Genomic DNA, 23,672 nt, shown 5'->3' with positions numbered 1-23,672 from the left:
TGTCTCAGGCCTGGGGCATCAGCTAAACCCATGGGAAGACCTTCACAATGCAACAGTTTAGAATTAGGTAATTGGGAAACAGGCAAGCCAGCCCTCTGACCATGTAGGACGAATACAAATTATTTCTATAAGGCAGCTATGTGTGGCCAATCACTCAACACCCAATCACAGGGTGAGATAGGTTCTGGGAACTGGCCCAAGCTCTGATGTCGGCAGGGTACGATGTCTTAGAAAAAAGCTTGCAACCAGGCTCTGGCTGAGAGAGCGTTTGGATTTGCTTTCCCTGTGTGCCAGAGAAGGCAAAGATTTGGTGAAGAGGGGCTGTACATGGAGTACACTGGCTAAGGTGCAGAGCCAAAAAGGCTCATAGAAATTGAAAGGTGCTAAATTGCCTTCTAGCTTTTGTTCCCTGAACAGCGGATTATCGAAATCCTCAACTTGAGGTGAGGTAAAAGTGGTACATAATGTATTTAGGGAATATCGGGGGAATGACTCCCCTTCAACTGTTAAGATACTACCGTCCTACAAAGATAGATTAGCCAATTATAGTATAGAATGGTCCAATGTTACAGAGGGCACATTGGTAAGACCGCCTCCCCCCAAAGGCAGCTTTTCCAGAGATGTGCAGCAATCGCTACTGACACACATACAGAGCACTTACAAGGGAAAGAAGCTGAACAAATGCCTGGCTATAGTTGAGCTGTGGCGCATGTTCCAGGAGGGGGAAGGGAAAGTGGAGAGGCATCAGTGGATGCTGAACCAGCATAAGGTGAGGGAAGAGGGGTCTCACACTTCTGCACCTCTCCCTGCCCCCCCCCCCCCCCCCAAGTGTAATATCTGATGACACAGATGATGAGCAAGGAATGTATCCCATCAGAGAACTGAAGGCAGCAGAAGGAAATTCAAATCCCACATACAAGCCACCACCATACACTAAGGAGGGCAAACAGGAAGGTGCAGAACAACCCATTAGCAGCACAGGAGCGAGAAAGGAAGGGCTGCAGAATGCGAAAGCAGAGTTTGAAGGCATAGGTACAGAGGAATGTATAGCAGCACAAATACTGTTGAAAATTAAGGGGAAGACAGCGAGGGAGGCAGAAGGAGTGAGAGAGTTGGGAGAAGGAGCGCAAAAAGGCTTGACTGGGCAGACCAAATGGAGAAAGAAGAGAGAAGGGAGAGGGACCAGGAAATTAAAGTGTAGTATGAGGAGAGGGGCAGGAAGAGAGCGGAGGAACTGGAACGAGAGGAGAAAGGAAGAGAGGGAATCATGGGAAAGAAGCGTGGAGAAAGGATAGAAAGGGAACTGAAGGAAAGAAAGAGGGTAGAGAGGGAGTTGAGAGAGAAAAGGGAAAGAGAACTAGTGGAGGAAGAGAGAAGGAGGGAGATATCATGGCAAGAAAAACACAAGTTAGCAGAAAGGGAACAGAGAAAGTAGCAACTAAAAAGACTGCCAAGGGAACAGGGACAAAGGCAGGAGGATGAGGGGGCAATAAAAGCAGTCAGAGAGCGGGTTACATTGGAATGGGAGAGGAAGAGATGGGAGGAGGAAAGAAGGACAGAACCAGACATCACAGACAGACATGCTGGACCTTCGGGCAGTTAGGACATGTTTCAAGAACCTGTCATTTTGGAGGAGCACAGTAAAATTGGGGGGTCAGAGACAACAACAGTATGCAGGGGGCACAGGGAGGTTATTATGCCCAGGGCCAGCAGTAACAAGGGCGGATGCAGGGCTCATTTCAGAAGACACCCCAAGCACCAACACAGGTACTGCCACCACTACAGGTACAGATACCGACACCACAAATGGCAGCACCACTAGCCCAGTACTTAGAAGCATCACAACACAGAGGGACTGCACAGCAGTTAGCACATATACAGAGCATGGACACAATGGAGCCCATGGACACCATAGCAACGGTACCGGTTAGACGACTGGGCGGGGTCACCATGGTGGGGAACAACCCCTTCACAGGAAATGGATTGTCATTATACCCTTAATAGGACAGCCCACAGACGAACCTGATGTGTCCCATCCTGTCAGTCACACCCAATCCTGCGGAGGAACCTCGCATAGGGGTGGCGATAGGTGACACACATTTTCCTTTCTGGTTGACAGTGGGGCGACTAGGTCATGCATCAGGGAAGGGAGATTTGTGACATCATGAGCAGAATGAACAGGACCATTTCATTAACAGACAAAGCCATAATTTGCTCAACAGCAAGCATACTTATGTTGAATGTAAGACAGATTGTTGAGACATATTGGGGAAGCACAGTACAGAGGGGGGTACCTAAAGATAGTGCATTGCAAGACAGTAAACTCAGCTAAATTTTTTAGCAGACGTCCTTCAGCAAGGAGACTGGGCTCATGAGTACGCAAATAACATAGAACAATTCAGTGAGACACGCAAGGTGGAGGAAGGTGCACTTGAGGGGGGAGGAGTGCTTTAAATTGACGGGTCACCAACCATTGATCAGACTGAGGTGTTTCAGGAGAATAGGAACCGCTGTAGTGAGACTGAGGGAAGGCGGTACAAGTGAGGAGGTTGTGGGTGCATGATTGCCATCTCATTATTAAACACATGCAGCAAAACTAGTTGCTCTCACACTGGCACTAGAACACAGCATAGACAGCTGAAGGAGAGACACACTGCCCCGTGAGAAGTGAGAAGCATGGTGATGGGAGGAGGGTACAACAATCCACCAGAGAAACAAATAATGGAATTGCAGGGAGCTGCACCACAGGAGGAGAAAGAACTCTGGGTAAAGAGAGGATGCTCCATGTCCCCAACAGACACCCTTTGGCAACAGAATAACACAGGAAAAGTAGTCATGCCACTAGCGCTTTTGAACACTGCACTGGCGCAAATGCATTAGCCAACACACACAGGGAATGAGGTCATTGCTGCACGAATTGGAGAATCGTGGTTCTGTCCAGAATTTGAACGAAAATGTAGCAAGTTTCCTTAGTACCTGTTTAGCATGCCAGCAGTTTATTGCTGAGCAAACCCTGAGAGTCGTCAGAGGAGCCATACAAAGACTCGAAGGGCCATTTCTACACCTTCACCATAATGAAGTGAATATGATCCAAATGTGCTAAGGATACAGCTACAGGATAGTGGTTGTCTGCCCATTTTTCAGGTGGATTCTGAATTGTGCAACAAGCTAGGGTCTGACCACCATTTAACGCCCACAAGGGGATGACAGGACGGTGCATGCATCTACCTCTGGCTCCTCTCACTAGGGCACTCAAAGATTATGAGAGTAGCTCAGAGAGGTTAGGTCAGGAAATTGAAGAATATGTCAATTCTCAGGTCTCAAGTGTTTCTTTTCCATCTCTCCCCAGATACAAAGGGCACAGGGCAGGCCTGAAGACAACGAACAAATAAATTCAAATGTCTAAGAACTAGAGACTGCACCAAAATTTAGTGCAAGGTTGAAACTTAGCTCTCCTAATAGACTTTGTTAGATCCCTAAGACGTCAAGCGCTACAAAGCGGTGGCCACCCTGGCAACATGGGAGCAACAATCGACAGGGCCAACGCAACAGATTTCAATGATATACAAGAGTGCCCAGCATTGCTGAGTTAGGGAAAAATGCCATCCTATGGTCCGGCGCTTCCAAGCAGCTGGAATAGAGACAGACACTCGTGTGCATCGACAGTTGAAACACATTTTACGTGACTTAACACTTTCTGCACATGCAGGTCGTGAGGCAGAAAATAATATGTTGTGCACCCGACAGATGTAACACTGTTTTGTTCTCTCTTTCTCTTTACCTCGCACATACAGGCTGTTGCGTATGTATGATGTTAGAATTGTGTAGGGAATTTCCTTGATGTTGCCTCGCATTGATCACCCCGGAGCAATTTCCAACCAGTTGTACACTCTATCAGAAGACCCAGATGCTTTACAGCACGATCACCTGAAGCATATTTCATGGCTTCCATTGAATACCTAGCCCACACTTTTCCCCAACTTGAATACAGTGCATACCCTGTCCTACCCACATTGAGAGACCCCTCAATAAGAAAGGTGTGGGGGGAGGTTTTTATTTTCACCCTTAGTGATTATTTAGTTCACAGAGCTTGAGGGTACTGCCAAGTGCTAACTTATTAATGCCTTTCTTGCGATTTTCAGGCAGCCAACTTTATCGTCTCATCAGCTGCAAGGATCCAGAGCGTTAGTGGTTATGGGTGGGTTAATAAAAACTGTAATCATCATGGGGGAATCATTAATCCGCAATGGACTAATGGGGGTGGTCCTTTGGAAATAATTTGTAATGATGAGCATTACCGCTGTACCCGCTACTAAAACTTCCCCCATCCAAGCAGGAAGGCCTACCGTGTCAGAGGGAAAGGGAGACACTGCTGCCAAGATAAGGAGAGGTAAGCGCAGTGTTGCTGCAGACATGAAGGGAGTAAACATAGACCTCACACACGCAGCACAAGTAATCAACAACATGTGGTATACACACATATACAAGTTTGGTAGGGAAACCACCGGGAAGAGCTGTTATGTCTGCTCTTGAATCCCCTATGCCTGTAGTGCCTTGAGAGAATTCATTGCAACTGAAACACCTACAGCAAAAACATGATGCCGATGTATCTCGCAATGTTCCAAACGCGAGGAAGATTCCAAGGGAAGACAGCAACATTGAGATGGATGTCAAAAGGGACGTTCCACAATGAAGACAATTACATCAAGACATTAGCCGCGATTAACAATTACTAGTAGCTCAATGAAGGACTACAGTATGTAACATCGGAGCAAGAGACAGAAGAAACAAAGACTATCACACTGAAGGAGTTGCCATGCCCATGCACAAGAGTAAAGGGATAGGAGGAGAACTTGGTTGCTGGGAAACACCACAGAGATTGTTCTAGGGACGTCTACATGCTAATGATAGCTGGGAAGATGGAGTGGTAGAAAGCAAAGCGCTGACCCTAGCAATGTACCAGTGAACAAGATGCAAAAAGAAAATGACAAGTGCCTAAAGGATTGGGACAGGAGTGTGAAGTTAGTGACTTGGATGGAGAATGAAGATGGACCTATGCCATTAATTCCCCTGAAGACACCGGCATATGTTACCAGCTCACCGGTGATGAAGAAGTTGGCGAAAATGTAGGATGCAAGACGGTTGAGATCATTTCAGTAATGGGAACAGGACCAGCAGTGATTATGGACCACTATTGGGTATGTGGATCTAAAGCATAGGAGAAACTGCCACCGAATTAGGGAGGAGAATGTTCATTGGTGCACATCAACATGCCTTTGTTGGTGGTACCCAAAAAAGACGTGAAGCTTGACGACTTCCCCGAGATGGAAAACAACAGAAGGAATAAGAAATTACTGAATATAGCACCAACAGCCCAAACAAAGGAAGAAGAGAAACAGACAGCACTGAGAGGAGTGAAAAGAGGGGGGAACTACTTCTCAAGCAAATGAGAAGCAGCCTTGGATGAAGAACCAGCGCACCATAGACTGTTTAGCAGGACACAGATGTTCTCTGCATTGCAAGATGCAAGAAAACAGTAGAAGAAGTGATTGGAATGCAAATACTGATGGATGTGAGCATAGGAGGAGCAATGGAAGACATGGTGAAAGGAAGAGACAGACTAAGGGAGAAGATAGCGATTTGTGACCTGGTTCCAGCCGTAATAAAGGTGGACAATCCCTGTGATCCAAGGAAGTACGAAGGGAAGTGAGTTTGGTGCAACCCAGAAGGAGAATAAGCCTACATGTACTGGCCCTTGACGATCATGTGAACTATTATGGACACCTCGGAGGAGTGACAAAGATATGCCGACCAAAAGAAGATGGATGGTGGTTTGGTGGTGTGGTCAACAAGTCGACCAGAGGGGGGACTGAAGAGGGGAGGCCGAAATGTACTCCTGCACTCCTTCCCCCAGACACACGAACAAGAAGAAGAGCAGAAGGAATAATGAGTGCACTCACCATTTTGCACCAGCCCCCAGTGTGCCCATGAGTTACAAATATGCTAAAAGACACCCACTTCACCAACCCTGCAACCTGAAAGCAACACAGACCTTGCCCAGAGTGGATGAAGAGCTTCTGGGTGCTAGCAAAGACCCTTCAATTGACATTCCTGACTAAAAGTGCTAAGAAGACGTGCTCAGTGCCATTAGGACCCTCATGACATAGCTGCTTTAGACAGGAAGCACACGTGCCATCCACACTGAACTACTCAAACACGTGATTGCATGAAGAACACGGATTTGCAGTTCTATAGTTAGAGGACAGAAGCACATACATACTGTCATTTCTTTTGTTATTTTGTCATAAGTTTCAATGCAGCAATACCGCCATATAGAATCTACAAAATACAAAAGTTCCTGTTTAAAGGCTTGCAGATGCTTACATGAATCAACCCTATGGGACAGCAAAAGTATTTGGACCACCAAACAGCGCTATAACTCATTAATTCAAGCAGTACAAAATGGCACAGTGGAAGCCATGACTGGCTCAGGAACATTACAACCAAATACACTTGTCTCAGTGAAATCCAACAGCATTGGGATCCGAGCGGACAACGGGAATGCACCTCGCAAATCCAAGCCCTCAGCCAAGGTTGTGCAACAGATAAAATTCCTTTCTCTGAATGACAGTGAACTCAAGAGTATTATTAATTCTTATAAAATACAGCTAATTCAGAGCTGCAAAAGGCCAAAGCAAGACAATTTTGCAAAGCCCAGACATAACGTGCAAGATAGTGTAAAAAAGAACACCTGCATGTTAGATTCAGATGCGAACACACTCACATAGTTTTGGTTCACACATAATTATGATGCAGAAAGAAAACAGTTACCTTTATTCGGGAAGAGACATTGGAGCTGAGAGCAAATTATGTCTCAGGCCTGGGGCATCAGCTAAACCGATGGGAAGACCTTCACAATGGACATTTTTGAATTAGGTAATTGGGAAACAGCCAGGCCAGCCCTCTGACAATGTAGGACCAATACAAATGATTTCTATAAGGTAGCTATATGTGGCCAATCACTCAGCACCCAATCACAGGGTGAGATAGGTTCTAGGAACTCTTCCAAGCTCTGATGTTAGCAGGGCACAGTGTCTTAGAAAAGAGTTTGCAGCCAGGCTCTGGGTGAGAGTGTTTGGAATTTCTTTCCCTGCGCACATCCCTGTTTGAACTTGCTGTTTGTTTCGGCTCTGTTCCTTTTTGGAAGAGGGAAGGTGTTGGGCCTTCCATGAGTTCTGGATCCAGGCACTCCCAGTAGCCCTACCCTCACTGGGGGTTAACTCCTACCCAACAATTCAATGGAAACACTTTATTAAAGGGACATTATGGTTAGGTTGCACGAATAAAAACCTATGAAATTCAACAAAAAAATGTGTTAAAGGGACGATTTGGTTCCAAGTAAAACTGAAAAACCCCAGAAATGTTCCAGTTATGGTAAACTGCTAAGACAAACACCCAGTACATGAAATATGGCATCACAAATGTCCTTGACGACATCACTGATTCGTTTGGTAGAAAAAAGATTTGTATGGAAGTCTGGCATTTAAGTGATCTGTGGATTCCCGCACCCTGCTGATGCTACTCACAAAATCTGCTGTTGCCTTCTGTATATAAACAGCATAAATGTCCCGGTTTTGTAGTTGATTGTACAAAATGTCAACATGTGGCATTATATCATAAAATAAGAAGAGGAAGTAGAGGAACTTCCGGTCCCTAAGAGTTTGGATAAACCCACTGGCTTCACCTACAGCACTTAGCTCGAACCGACCTGTTGACATTTCATACAAAATACTGATTGTACAAATGCTAAAGTTCCATCGGTTTGGAGCCCCTCTTGGAAGTCTTCTTGCCACTGTTTCCTGAAGAAGTTCTGTCTTTTTCTGGGAACATGAAAGAAATGCTGGAAAGCCAGTCAGATCTGAAAAGAAGACTCTCACCAGGGTTACCTGGCATACAGCCTGCTCCATGAGTAAATTAAGGTGATGGGCATAGCAATGGATGAAGTGTGGATTCGGAAACACATCTCTGATCTTTTTTTGGATTCCACCAGATGCTCCACTAATCACATTAGCACCATCATAACTTTGAGCAATAACTTTATGTTTATTACAGGGCTCTGGAAAAACAAGATGAAGTTCTTTAAGCACAGCTGTAAAAATTGTTTCTGCTGAAGAGTCTTTTAGGTGATTAAAACAATAAAATCTTTCAGCTAGTTTGCTTTTGCCATCAATATAACGAAAGACTAACACAGATTGAATCTTAGTAGAGCCATCAGTTGTGTGATCTGCTTGAATAGCAACATATTCTGTACTTAGTAACTCTTGAATAATAAATTCCTTTGTCACTCCCAACATACAGTCCAGCAGCTCATTCTGGATAGATTTAGAGGTGCCTTTAAACATAGTTGCATTTTTTAAATGTGTTTGCATTGCACTGTCTATACTGCTAACAAAATCCACAAGTCCCCGAAATACTCCTGGGTTTGGGGAACCTTCAGTTTCATTGTGGCCATGTAATGCCAATTTGAAGGCCCCACAAAAACAAACACAGTCAATTAATTTGGAAAGATATACTGCTGTTTGTCCGCGTCCTCATTGTGCCCTTTTATTCCCAAACAATATCCTTCATCCAACTGTGTGGCAATATTAATATGTCCATAGATAGCAACACTAAGAGTGTTGTCCAAGTGAGATTTACACAAATCATGTTTTTTATATTTTGTCAGATAGGCAGTAACTCCCTTTTTTGTCCAGGGCATTTCACCACAAAACAATAAGCAGGGGTTCCAAAACAGGGCATTTTTAGATCTTCTGCCAGTAAGCCACTTATTTGTATCGTATCAGGCAATTGAGAATTGTCTAGTATAGTCCTTGACACAATCTTTTGAAGCCTGTTCAATTGTGATTTCAGGCCTATCTGGGCCTAATCTTTTGACCTCAAGCCTCTCTTTGGATTTCAATGCCAGGAATGGCTTTAACAGTAAAGCTTCAACAGTTTTCATCTCCAAATTACTATAAATTAGTGATTCCAGTGAGAATAAAAAAAGAAAGTACAGATTCAAAATGTGCACTGTACACAGAAAATCAAAACGTAAGCAGCCAGCCACATTTAGAAACAACAGCACTTCTACTGGCATGTAGTGTGCTCTCTTTGTCTCTCTCTTGTGGTGTAGCCGGATTCAGGTTTTCCCACAGCTAGCAGATGTTTTGCACCTGTGTAGAGTAAAATTGAAATTGTTAATCTTATGATTTGATGGCACTGAAGACACATCTATTATCATAGGAGGTCATTAAAGCACAGGCATGCCTTTTGAAGTACAAAGTGCTTAATAAATGTGGTTAGCATGTTTGTGAACGTCTTCAATTTTCTCAGACTGTTGTATTGTTTTTTTTTGTTGATACAACCATTTTTTCCAGGCCTCTTTGACTGACAGCCAGGTATTAAAATAATCAGGAACTCAGAGTTATTGGATGACTGTTATTTTTGCCCTAACCATAGAGAGATTCTATTTCTATAAAGTAAATAGTTTTAGGGAGCATGGTTAGCTTGAAACCAACAGTTACAAAGAGCTACGTTTCACTCCCCAGGCCAACTGGTGCCATATAAACATACATATGTGATGTTAACTCTGTATGTTTGCTGATATGAATAAGGGCATTTAATGAGCAGATTCAAGCGACATTCAAAGTGGTATGGAACCGACATCCTGGTCAGAAAAGTGATATTTGCATCGCATGTGCAAAACAGATTTGTGGTGCACTCAGCAAACATCAATTTTGACCCCTCATAAAGACGCATCACCATCCACTCATGTTTTACCTTGAGTTGATTCAATTCTGTCAAGGGAATTAAGTATGTCCAGATGTAAACAGGGATTCATTCAAGTGCAGCGCTCTGTGGAACCAAATACAGAAGAACATTAATTTGTATATCACAGAAAATACTTCAAACAAACTAAAAGCCTATTGGCATTCAGAGCAGTCCTATTACTTCTCCTATATAAGAATTTGCAAACAGAGTTGATGATATCACATAGGTATAGCTGTTTGGCACTAGGAGCCAAATATAATTGTTAGTAGCAGTTCTGCTTAAGGCTAACAGGCCCTTCTAGGCTACGATCAAGAACTAAGTGGCCCTGAGCAATTTAAATCCCAGGTACTTTGTTCCATTGAAGTGGACATTCAGAAAGCATGTCATTTCAATTCCTTGTGCAATAGGTTTTCTGTTAGTGTGCAACTGCATCTCTAATCAACAAATGACCCAAGTGCAGCTGCGTGTTTACCTTGTAAGGGGCCCAGATATAGGGTGGCCAACTTTACAAAACGGTTTCGCAGGACACTTTAGACACGGTAGCTTATTAGAAGCGTACTGCAGTGTGTGTGCATGCTTAAATACTGTATCATTAGCACTCCCATATATATTAGCTTTTATTGGTAACATTAGTGGTAGATGACATTTTAAAATATGCGCATAACAATAACAATAAAACTGTAGGACCAGAGGAACCTGGCACATTACGTCTTTGCTTTTGTGGCTTATTTCAAGTTGGGCAGTAAACATAAAATAAGTAGGATTTATGAGTTATTTACCCCATGTGGGTTTCTAAGAATTCAATATGTGATCAATACTGCAGACAGACAAATACTTTGAGTTCAAATACCTAATAAAACACTTCCAATGTTTACCTCCACCCAACAGGTGGAGGTCAAAATTGAAAAAACGTGCCAGATGTTGTGATAAGCACTGGTAGTAGACAGGACTCTTGGGGTCTCGTCTCATTTACCTCCGCTAGTGGAAGCTTGAACCTAGTGGTCCTTGCACTCCCTCCCTGCTTCATACCCCCAGGTTAGGATCCAGTAGCACTCACACAGACTTCCTTATTGATCTGGGGGATCCTCCTATCTTCTCTTCTGTAAGAAACACCTTCAGATTTACACTCGAGTCCTGCAAAGAAAGCAGACCTTTTGTTCGCATCTCTGAAATTAGAAGCAGAACCTATAGTGAATCCTATATACCCAGAGTACATACTGCCAATATGCATGTTCAGCAAGTTAGAGTTTTAAATGCCCACTGGGGAGAGCCTTGCAAGTTAGACTTCAGCATACTGGGCCTCACAGTACACAGCCTTGCATGAACAGTGACAGAGTTCAGAGCCTAATGTGCATTTAATGCACTACTGAAGGCATTTATTATAAGTAAGATGTTTTCGTATAGTGTTTCTTGAAGGGCTACTCCCATTCCTGAAGGCCATGATATGTGTTAAACTGCAACTCAATGATACAAAGTTTAGCACTCTCTAAAAGGGTGAGTAACCCCTGCTGTGATTGGCATATCTGTCTACAGGTTGCACACAGATCTCTGAAGCAAGTGCTTAACCTGCTGAGCTGTGAGAAACTTCTATACAAAAAGAAAGCTGTGCCCCCAGTGCACACTGCAAACAAATCTGGCGCAACAAAAACTATATGGATGAGGAATACACCAGAGTGAGCCGCATCCAAAGCATATTGGCCAGTGTTGGGTGGCCTGTAACTCACGGGCCACCCTACACTGCCCAAGATGCTTTTGGCTGAGGATCACTCTGGTGTATTCCTCGTCCATTTAGTTCATTCTCGTGAGGCCCCGAATGTTCACTCAGCAGCAGGCCTGGATGAACATGTGTGGGGGCCCATGTCACCATGATGGTGGTTGCCCACTTGCTTGGAGTGGAAAGCAGTCTGATGCACCCCTGGAGGTCAGACATTAAAATGGAGATAATCTCTTTAATAACGAGAAGGTTAAATAGCCTCCAATTATCACAAGACGGTGAGCCAGCAGGCAGCTGATGAAACATGCTGTATGTTTCATCAGCTCCCTGCACCCCCGCTGTCCCATGATAATTGGCAGATCTTTAATCTTCTCTTTATTAATGTATGCAGCAGCGAAAGAAGAATGTATAACTAATAGCCGCTGAATAGTTATGAATCCTTCTTTCACTGCAGCTCTCTGCTCTGCACAGACACGGAATAAAGAACTTTGTTATTTGTCCCGTGTCTGTGCAATGCAGCCTGCCCTCTGGTGGGCTGCCTGTAAGCAGCTTCTCACTGACTGTGCCCATGAATAATGTTCTGGGCACTACACTGAAATGCACAGACTGTGCGTTTAAGTGCAGTGCCCAGGCCAGTGTTCAAACCTCACAGTGTGAGCGCTAGCCCTGGCTGTCCGTCCAACATCTGGCAGAGTGAATCTGCCCATGCATTGAGTCCCAGGGCTCGGTGACCTTGAACCCCCCTGCAAAACCCCTCCCACAATGCAAGCAAGAGGGACTATCGCGTACAACAAACCCTACCTCTCAAAGTTTTGGCACTGAGTGATCCCTGAGGCTATCATTACCTGGCCTCTTATCCAACCCCCGCCCACTTCAGGCGCCCACCACAAGGCTATCATTACCTCCCCATGCGTGTATCTCCTCAGCCGATCCTGGCTAGCAATGCCTGCCCCAAACTGAGCCCCTCACTGGCGCCTCACGTGCCATTAGCACACACTAATTACACCCATTTCAGCAGCGAGGGCCTCTTCAGAGCTGGAAGGGACAATGAATGGGAACCAGCCCAGAGCATCGGTCTACTGAGTGGCTCCAGGGCTGGGGGGTGCTTCACTGTGAACAAGAGGGTGCCAAGGAAAAAAGAAAAAGGTAAGAGGACCCACATTTGGGATCCTCCCATGCCCTGCACACTTACTACATACATCCAGTGGATGTTCAAAAAATATTTAGATATTCAAAAGTCATACATTGTTTAAACAGTAATTGGATATCCAAAATAAGTGATGAAAGAAGTGTTCTCACTTAAAACCAATAATTTATTACATATAATACAATATAATTTGATGTGAGGAAAAACACATAATACAGACAGTGGTGTCCAATTATTTGAGTGGCCGACGCATTTCGAGGATTCCCTCTTCTTCAAAAGGGCCTGATTGGACTGATGGTTGGAAAAAAAGGTACAAAATAAACGTAAAGTTGATATTTCTAAAGGACTGTTATAGACACAGTTATAAACACAATGGTCAGGTACAGGGCAATTGAGCCTGAATTAGGGTAGGATGTATGGCAATAACAAGGATCAATTATGTAGATTCCAAATATAGTCAGATATTTAATAGAGGTACCTTGTATTAGGGCCAAGCTATAATTATTAGAGGGAAACCGGTACACTGTAACCCTCCCTCCCGAATCTGGAAAATGCGTGGGTTCCTTCGGAATGGAAGCCCCATGGAGGTCCTGGATAGCAGTGCCACTCCTGTAGCAATGAACCAAATAAAAGATTATTTGGGAAGACGCATTTATCACTAGCTTACCTGGGTCATTTTACTGCGAATGGTGGAAAAAAAAGAGGCAGCTTACATTTTTATCTTTGCATATTGTACTTCTGAGCAAAGTCGGACCGGAGGAATAAAGTACTACTGGACTTAAAAAAAGAGGGGTGATTTCTTGTGACAATCTATGTGAGGAGCAAAAATGGCGCATTTTAAAGAACATTGGGCCCGTATTTAACAATTACCCCAGTTGCCCCTTTCACTGAAAGTTATCAAATTGGCCCTATTGGTCATGGGCAGTGGCACAACAGCATTGTGCTGACAGGACTTCAGCCCCTCTCCCCCAAAAAATGTTGTGCTATGCTGACTCGACCTGGCTGACCAGCACAGAGCCATGGGCAGACAGAACAGGGCACAAATGTTAAATGGCGTCTGGGCTTCACTCTTAACAATGGCCTTGCAATTACTAACGTAAAGCATTTCACTGTTAGCGCCTGCACTCATATGCATACATTTTGAGGCAATTGAAATCGTGATGTGGGATTAGTTAGTACTTGCATGCCAGAGGAGTGAATGGAAGGGTAGAGAGGGAACAGGAGACCGCTCATTCGCACAGAGTGGGCGCTTTCAGACTTAAAGGAGAAAGTTAACTGCTTGCCTCATTAAAGCTGCACCAGATTAGTGGGCCTCATCATGAGTTGGGTGATATCCCGGCTAGGATACCGGCCAACTTTATTTGCATTAGCGCCCACCCATCTGGCGGTATTACCGCCGGATCACGGGTTGGGCGCTAACCATTACTCCCCATTCTCCATTGGATCCATTGGACCCAATGGGGAATTTTCGGTGCAATTACTGTTCAGTAATACCGCCGGGGGTAAATATGCCGAAAAAAATGGGCATTTTCTGAGCATATTTACACCCAGCTGTGAGCTGGGGGTAAACATGCCAGACTCGTGATTGGGTGGACCCTTAAATGCGGCGGTAATGCCGTTACTGCTGCATTTAAGGGCTACCACCCAACTCGTGATGAGCCCAATGGTCCGCCTTCCCGCCCCTGAAATTTTGATTTCGTTGCGCCCCTGGTCTTGGGCCCAAAAATTTGCCAGAGCTGCCCTATTTTGTGCAGTATGCACTATGCAAGCAGTGGTGTACTGAGCGGAGGGGACGGGGATCAGCTTGCCCTGCCTGTGGCTCTTTTAAGAGCCAGACAGGGATATTTGGCAGTGGGACACGGCCACCTCTCCCATTCGGCACCTGCAAGAGGGTGCCGCACGGGAAAGGTGTTCCACTGGCAGGACAAAGAGGGTGCCGATCAGGAGTGTTCCTACTTAGCACCCTCAATGTCCTGGCTGCAGGACACCTTTCCCGTACGGCACCTTCATTGTCAATTAGGGTGTGGCGAGAGGTGTCCCTCTGCCAGGACAATGTACTGGGTGCTCCGGGCAGCAGATGCAGCAAAAAAACTCCTTTGTGATCATCTGCTTTTGGATTTGAACAGCAGGCAGCCTCACGCACAGCCTGAGTACCCAGTTCGACAGTGCAGAGACTGACTGCACTGCAGAACTCGGGTCGGGACTGGGTCACTCCATATTAAAAAAAAGAGGAAACAAAACAATAAAAACTTACCTCGATTCCGATGAGTCTGCCCTGCAGTGTGTCTCCTTTCTCTGGTCTTGTCCAGCGCCAAGTGTATGGACTACTGGACTGGAGAGCCCCACCCACATGCCGGAAATGAAACAAAACCAAACACAGCCCACGCTCTGTTTGGTTTCATTTCTCAAAGGGGGTCAATCCCTTTAGAAAAGTAAACCAAACAGAGCCTGGGCTGTGTTTGGTTTTATTTCCAGCATGTGGGTGGGGCTCCACAGTGACATCACTGTCTGGACTCGAAGCCCTGAGCCTCCCTAGCCTCTGAGCATCGACCCACCAGCTTAGAGGAGGCTGGTAATGAGACACCTGACCCTCCCTCAGCTCACTGCCCTCTATCCTATATACATATATGGTAATGAGACACCTGACCCTCCCTCAGCTCACTGCCCTCTACCCTCTATATATATAAAATATGCACAGTGCTTCTGAAGCTGAATGGAAAGAAACCATTCCTTTTATCAGAGTGTGCAGTTTCTTTTTTTGAAAGGCTTCAGAGAAATACATTCTGTTTCAGAGGTGGCTTGCAATTACATCCATGTAGATAAAAATGAAAAGACGCCTTCTGGTTTCTGTCAAGTAACCTGACATTTGCACTGCCCTCTACTCTAAACCTGTGTGTAAATGTACACAGGAAAATAATAAAGCTGTCGTATTTACAAGATTTTCATGCGTAAAAAGGCCTAGTACGCACCTTATCTGGAGGCCTGGGACCACCTCCATGCACCGCCACACCAAATCCAAGCAGTGCAATGTTCCTTTGTTAGGAAGTAGTAGACTGTCTTCCTCTACCTCATCTTCATCAACCAATGCTGTAACCACACAGCCTACTTCTGTGGGACACAAAAACCCACTAGCTTCCTTGCTGTTGATCCATATCTTTCAAAAACAACAATACTCTGTATATATTGCAACACACCACTCTGCAGGGAGGAGCAATTTCAAAGTACTTTTGAAGCTGTAATCACGGCGCATGAGAAACACTGCCCTCTACCTTATATTTAACAGAGGTGCAACATCTTCCCCTGTCCAACTACCCATCCATATCTGTTGTTGGGCCCCTTCCCTCATTTCCCTCCCGACCTTACTTTCTGGCCTCTCCTGCAAAAAAGAAGTTTCCCTTAGGAGCCACCTTTCACTGTTAGAAAATAGAACTACAAAATAAGCTCCATCTACTTTACATACATTTTTCAGTAAAGTAGTTAAATTCAATAAGATTCTCCAACATTCCCATTAGCATGTTCTACTATGCTAAGGCAAATAATGGACAAGTGTATACTAGAGAAAAAGAAAAAAGCACAGAAACAAATGTATGTCTGTAATTTTTCTCCTAGCATACAGTGAACACCATTATCCATTGCCATTTATAACTATCCACAGTCTCTGCATTCCCCTGTCTAGCCCATGCCTTATTAGAAAACCCAGATTGCACATGCACACCATCACAAAAAACACCCCTTCTACTCTTTTTACTGTTATGTTTGTAACACTTCCTCATTGCCAGCTTTAAACCATTCACTCATGTATCCACCAATCACTTAAAAAACTCTACATATAGCCTATCAACATATTAAACTTCCACCCACCAACTGCCACTTAAGAATGTTCTGCAAACCTTTTGCATCTACATTTCCCATACTTATACCAGAAAATTGTACGTAGTGCTAAATAAATGCACATATGCATTGTGCAGTGACAGAATTGCATAAATAAAAGGGGCAGTACGGATTGACAAGTGCTCATGGGAGCCCAGGAAGGAAGTGCCAAGGGGTGCCAGGGTGGGAGGCCACTAGCTAACTGCTGGGGCCGAGGAGTCCAAATGATGGGGTACATCTTAACCGTAACATCCCTTTAACAAAGTTTTTTCCTGTAAATTGAATACATTTTTATAAGTGAAAATGTTTCATAATGTTACATGATTGTATATAATGTATTAATGATTTCTCTTTTAAAATGTATGAAATAACTTGAAACCTCCTTTAACAAACATATTTTTACAACACATACATATCTGAGTCGTTATCAGCAGTGCATACCCCATCAAATCAGAGTAGGCATTTGTCCTTACCAAAGGCCAGGCCCTCTGCCCTCGGCAGAAAAGTTATATCACTATTTTTTGTATTTACGTTTCGTCAATGTCAAAAAGTAAAACACAGGACAGATTTCCATAAGCATGCTTTCAGGTCCTTGCTGATCCTCCTCGCGCTACTTTGCTGCAATCCAGTTTTCCCATTTGAACCTAGAGCTTCGGCAAGGCTGCATGCCCCAATAAGTAAATCAGAGTAGGCATTAGTCCTTGCCTACGGCCAGGCCCATTGTCCATGCACCAAACTTATATCACAATTTGTTCAGCTTACATTTGGACACTTTGGAAAAATAAAACACAAAACAAATTTGCAAAACCATGCTTTCAGGTCCTTGCTGATGCTCCTCGCGCAGGTTTGTTTTAATTCAGTACAGCACTGCAGGCTGTAGCTGCAAGCAGAATATTTCTTCCCCTTCAAACCTATGGTTTGGCCATGCTGCATGCCCCAAACATCAAATCGAAGTAGACGATTATCAAATAATTGCAGGGCAGTAGAACGGGTAGATCACTGCGCTTCATCTAGTATTTTAAACAGATTACCCTGCTGCTGGTAATGGGGTTCTTTTGTGAAGGTGCCCTTCCTTCCTCAAGTGTTAGGTTTCGAATAGGAGAGTAACCCCTGTTCACCTCACCGCTGGGTTATTCAATAAGTAACAGTTGTCGTAATGAAGCAGTCTTCAAAACCATTATTGATGCTATATTTATTGTTAGAAGTCAGCCGACAAGTGACTCGACTCTCTAGGGTGTTTCTCAAGGCATGTGGATTGGGGGCCAGTTATTGCTGCAAGGTTGTGGAAATGAGTCCGGCATCCAATTCCAATATCTTGGCCCACTATGGTCGTAAATAAGGGTGGTTAATTATTTGCAGGGGTGGCATGGTGACCACGAGGGCACCTGGTACGGCATGCTTGGTAATTATCTGCTGATTAGCATAATCTCAGAGTGTATGCAGTGATAGTCATAGTGATCTGCTGATGTAATCCTGTGCAGCACTTCGGGCTGTAGCAACGGACAGAATTTTAGCCACGGGCAGAATTATTTCCCCCATTCAAACCTACCCTGATTTTGAAAAACTTCACCACATAGCCAGTCCCTGGTGGCCATGCCCACTTTAACCCCATTGCCAGTCCCTCGTGGTCATGGCCAGTAGCCAGATTATCAAAGTCATGGCCTTTGCCCATGGCCACAGTCACTAAAGTATATCACTATTTTTTGTACCTACATTATGACATTTTTCAAAAAATAAAACACTGACACATTTGCAAAACCATGCTTTCACGTCCTTGCCAATGCTCCTTGCACAACTTTCCTGCAAATCCATCCATGTTTTATTTTTTGAAAAGTCTCAAAATGTATGTACATAAAATAGTCATATAACGTATCTCCCAGTCGACAAAATCCATTCAAACTTTGCAGAAGAATTGAAGGTTTGGTCTATAATCTTTCTAAAATCTTTTGTGCATATTCGTCAAACCCATCTAAAAATGTTCAAACCCCCCCCTGATTTTGCCCCTCTTCACAAAATCCCACCAAACTTTGCAAAAACAATCTAGGTCTTAAATATTTTTGCAAACCTTTATGCTGATTCGTGAAACGGCACCAAATTTATAAGCCTTTTAAATATTTTGGGACCCCCCTCTAATTGTGTTCCCTCTTGGCAAAACAGCACCAAACTTTGTAGAACCATTCAAGATCACGTCTAGAATGATCTCACAACATTTCATACAATTTCATTGAGTGACGCCAAGTTATACGCCATCCAAAAACTGCTTTTCACCAACCCTGTAATGCAAAAATATGTATGGATGTCCCTGAACATCTGAGATGTTCGCGAACACCACAGGGCTGTCCCCAAACTGTTTGCGGACATCGGAGATGACAAACCGCCTGTTTATTGGCTTTTTATGGCCACATCCCATCCCATCCTCATCACCTCTCACCTCCCCAGATATTGTTTCATTAGTGACAAGTGCAATTTTGTGTTTAATAATATGTTTTTACAGCGATGTTCGCAGACAACAGGCACTGTCCGCAAATCCAACATGGTGAGCATTTCCCCAAAAATATGACGTACCTCACGCTTTTCACCATCCAATCAGCAGGCGTGTCCGATGTCCGCGGATATCACGTTGCCCCCCTGGGCCAATCACGGGGTGGTCTGCGGACCGAACAGATATCACTAATTCTTTTTACCTACTTTTTTGCCATTTAAAAAAAACTACTGAGTGGATTTACACCAAATTTACAAAAGCACACTTTCAGGACAAAGCCACCGCTCCTGGTGCAGAATCAATCTGACGGGCCATATACTTTTTTTGCAAAGTTTTGTGAGGCTTCGTCCAGGGGGAGCGAAGTTATAAGCCACCCAAAAAGTGCTCTACCTATGGGTTGAGCGACTTCACTATATTTTTATTTTTATTTATTATTTGCATTTCTAAAGCGCACAACAGCCCTCAGGCATTGCAGCGCTGTTAAAGAAGGCTTACTTAGTTACATAAGTGCTTACAAAAACATACATAGATACATGTTCCCTAACCCCATGTTACAGGAGGCGGCTTATTTAGTTACTTATTTACATAAGTGCTTGCAAAGACATACACAGGCCGATTCATGGAATAATTAGCGCGGCGCAAGTGGCCAAAAACGTGCGAATCGCAGTGCAAGTGCGAAAATCGCACGAAAAGCAGCGCACATCGATTCATGGAAGGCCGTGCGCGAGAAAACCATCGGATGTGCGATAATAAAGTGCGCGGCGCACGTTAGCGCACAGGCCATCTAACTGCGTGCGCCAGGTCACAGCAAAAATCGCACAGGCCACAGCGAAAATCGCACATAGCGCAGCACACGCAACAAAAGTAGGCGGAACACAGGGCGTAACACTCGGAATGGGGAACAACTTGGGGAACAATGGGCGCCAAAATGTGGGCGTCACGGGGGAAGTACAGGGAGCTTGTGCGCGGAACGCCCACAAGCTCGCCTACAACACGTATTCATGGAATAGAATAGGGCAAAAAAGCGCACGCTCAAACCAGCGCACAGGCACAAACACGACCGCCACAAGAAAGCAGGCGGTAGCGCCTCTGCGCCTGTAAGAAATGTGCGCCAAAAGGTGCAGCAAAAAATAGCACCTATATACTGCCATGATGAATGTCCCATACTGTGGCCCTCCAGGACAAATGACGTGCAAAGGGGTACCCACAAACACGGACACCCGCTGACAAAAAATATGTGTGCGTGTATACCGGGGTGCGCGGGAAGTCTCACACGCGAATTGGCAGGGCATGTGAATTCCAGGGGTTTGCGGGAAGTTCCACATGCAATTTGTCAGGGTACGTGGATTACAGGGGTGCGCGGGAAGTTCCACACGCGATTTGGCCGTGTACGTGGATTCCAGGGGTGCGCGGGAAGTTCCACATGCGATTTGGCCAGGTACGTGGATTTCAGGGGTGCGCGGGAAGTTCCACACGCGATTTGTCAGGGTACGTGGATTTCAATGGTGCGCGGGAAGTTCCACACGCGATTTGGCCGTGTACGTGTATTTCAGGGGTGCGCGGGAAGTGCCACATGCGATTTGGCCGGGTACGTGGATTTCAGGGGTGCGCGGGAAGTTCCACACGCGATTTGTCAGGGTACGTGGATTTCAGTTGTGCGCGGGAAATTCTACACGCGATTTGGCTGTGTGCTCCCAGGTATTCCCTGTACACCCTCCACGGCCCCTGCAGGCAGCACACACCACAGTGGACTACCCTGCACACCTGCTCATGTCACCCAGCACCCCCACCCCCCAGCATCCAGGGGCACCCTCCACCAGGCCCCCACTCATGGCCCCTATCACCCCCACCCCCCAGCATCCAGGGGCACCCTCCACCAGGCCCCCACTCATGGCCCCTATCACCTCCACCCCCCCGCCACCAGGGGCAGCCTCCACCAGGCCCCCACTCATGTCTCCCACCACCCCCACCCCCCAGCAGTGCAGGGGCAGCCTCCACCAGGCCCCCACTCATGTCTCCCACCACCCGCACCCCCCAGCAGTGCAGGGGCACCCTCCACCAGGCCCCCACTCATGTCTCCCACCACCCTCACCCCCCAGCAGTGCAGGGGCAGCCTCCACCAGGCCCCCACTCATGTCTCCCACCACCCCCACGCCCCCAGCAGTGCAGGGGCACCCTCCACCAGGCCCCCACTCATGGCCCCTATCACCCGTACCCCCCCGCCACCAGGGGCAGCCTCCACCAGGCCCCCACCCATGCCTCCCACCACCCCCACCCCCCAGCCACCATGGGCAGCCCCCACCAGGACCCCACTCATGTCTCCCGCCCACCCCCCAGCCACCATGGGCAGCCCCCACCAGGCCCCCACTCATGTCTCCCACCACCCCCACCCCCCAGCAGTGCAGGGGCACCCTCCACCAGGCCCCCACTCATGTCTACCACCACCCCCACCCCCCAGCCACCAGGGGCAGCCCCCACCAGGCCCCCACTCATGGCCCTTATCACCCCCACCCCCCAGCATCCAGGGGCACCCTCCACCAGGCCCCCACTCATGGCCCCTATCACCCCCAACCCCCCGCCACCAGGGGCAGCCTCCATCAGGCCCCCACTCATGTCTCCCACCACCCCCACCCCCCAGCAGTGCAGGGGCACCCTCCACCAGGCCCCCACTCATGTCTCACACCACCCCCACCCCCCAGCAGTGCAGGGGCAGCCTCCACCGGGCCCCCACTCATGTCTCCCACCACCCCCACCCCCCAGCAGTGCAGGGGCACCCTCCACCAGGCCCCCACTCATGTCTACCACCACCCCCACCCCCCAGCCACCAGGGGCAGCCTCCACCAGGCCCCCACCCATGCCTCCCACCACCCCCAACCCCCCGCCACCAGGGGCAGCCTCCACCAGGCCCCCACTCATGTCTCCCACCACCCCCACCCCCCAGCAGTGCAGGGGCAGCCTCCACCAGGCCCCCACTCATGTCTCCCACCACCCCCACCCCTCAGCAGTGCAGGGGCACCCTCCACCAGGCCCCCACTCATGTCTGACACCACCCCCACCCCCCAGCCACCATGGGCAGCCTCCACCAGGCCCCCACCCACGGCCCCTATCACCCCCACCCCCCAGCCACCAGGGGCAGCCCCCACCAGGCCCCCACTCATGGCCCCTATCACCCCCACCCCCCAGCATCCAGGGGCACCCTCCACCAGGCCCCCACTCATGGCCCCTATCACCCCCACCCCCCCGCCACCAGGGGCAGCCTCCACCAGGCCCCCACCCATGCCTCCCACCACCCCCACCCCCCAGCCACCATGTGCAGCCCCCACCAGGCCCCCACTCATGTCTCCCACCCACCCCCACCCCCCAGCCACCATGGGCAGCCCCCAACAGGCCCCCACTCATGTCCCCTATCACCCCCACCCCCCAGCATTGCAGGGGCACCCTCCACCAGGCCCCCACTCATGTCTCCCACCACCCCCACCCCCCAGCAGTGCAGGGGCACCCTCCACCAGGCCCCCACTCATGTCTACCACCACCCCACCCCCCAGCAGTGCAGGGGCACCCTCCACCAGGCCCCCACTCATGGCCCCTATCACCCCCACCCCCCCGCCACCAGGGGCAGCCTCCACCAGGCCCCCACTCATGTCTACCACCGCCCCCACCCCCCAGCCACCAGGGGCAGCCCCCACCAGGCCCCCACTCATGGCCCCTATCACCCCCACCCCCCAGCATCCAGGGGCACCCTCCACCAGGCCCCCACTCATGGCCCCTATCACCCCCACCCCCCCGCCACCAGGGGCAGCCCCCACCAGGCCCCCACTCATGTCTCCCACATACCCCCAGCCACCATGGGCAGCCCCCACCAGGCCCCCACTCATGTCTCCCACATAACCCCACCCCCCAGCCACCATGGGCAGCCCCCACCAGGCCCCCACTCATGTCCCCTATCACCCCCACCCCCCAGCATCCAGGGGCACCCTCCACCAGGCCCCCACTCATGTCCCCCTGCACCCCCACCCCCCAGCATCCAGGGGCACCCTCCACCAGGCCCCCACTCATGTCTCCCACCACCCCCACACCCCAGCAGTGCAGGGGCACCCTCCGCCAGGCCCCCACTCATGTCTACCACCACCCCCACCCCCCAGCCACCAGGGGCAGCCCCCACCAGGCCCCCACTCATGTCTCCCACCACCCCCACCCCCCAGCAGTGCAGGGGCACCCTCCGCCAGGCCCCCACTCATGTCTACCACCACCCCCACCCCCCAGCCACCAGGGACAGCCCCCACCAGGCCCCCACCCATGCCCCCCACCACCCCCACCCCTCCGCCACCAGGGGCAGCCTCCACCAGGCCCCCACACATGTCTCCCACCACCCCCACCCCCCAGCAGTGCAGGGGCAGCCCCCACCAGGCCCCCACTCATGTCCCCCTGCACCCAGGTCCTCACAATCACCAACCATGTGCGTAATGGTCAGCCTCCACAGCCAAAAGGCCCTACCAAGTAACCCATTCACCCACATGGAAATGAAAATTACATGTTACACCCCCAACGTACATAAAGCAAATGAACCCATGTCTGTCACACACAATGGTTGCAAATGAATCTGAAAACACCCAACATGACATGCATGAAAGCAATGAGATGATACCACA

At 48.0% G+C, this 23,672-nt stretch overlaps 1 long non-coding RNA gene across 1 annotated transcript in view; it reads right to left on the bottom strand.

The window, feature by feature from the left end:
• Window positions 1-8,100: 8,100 nt before the first annotated feature.
• Window positions 8,101-23,672, bottom strand: part of LOC138452624 (uncharacterized) — a 112,551-nt gene continuing 96,979 nt past the window's right edge. Inside the window, exons 2-4 of the long non-coding RNA XR_011260269.1 lie at window positions 10,868-10,944; window positions 9,820-9,894; window positions 8,101-9,212 (exon numbers count right to left, since the gene is read on the bottom strand). This is a non-coding gene — a long non-coding RNA (uncharacterized lncRNA). The remainder of the gene's footprint in view (window positions 9,213-9,819; window positions 9,895-10,867; window positions 10,945-23,672) is intronic.

Source organism: Ambystoma mexicanum, chromosome 4p (assembly GCF_040938575.1).
Source record: "Ambystoma mexicanum isolate Mex_15411 chromosome 4p, UKY_AmexF1_1, whole genome shotgun sequence".
In the NCBI taxonomy this organism is placed as follows: Eukaryota; Metazoa; Chordata; class Amphibia; order Caudata; family Ambystomatidae; genus Ambystoma; species Ambystoma mexicanum.
This window is presented reverse-complemented; position numbering and strand designations above follow the sequence as displayed.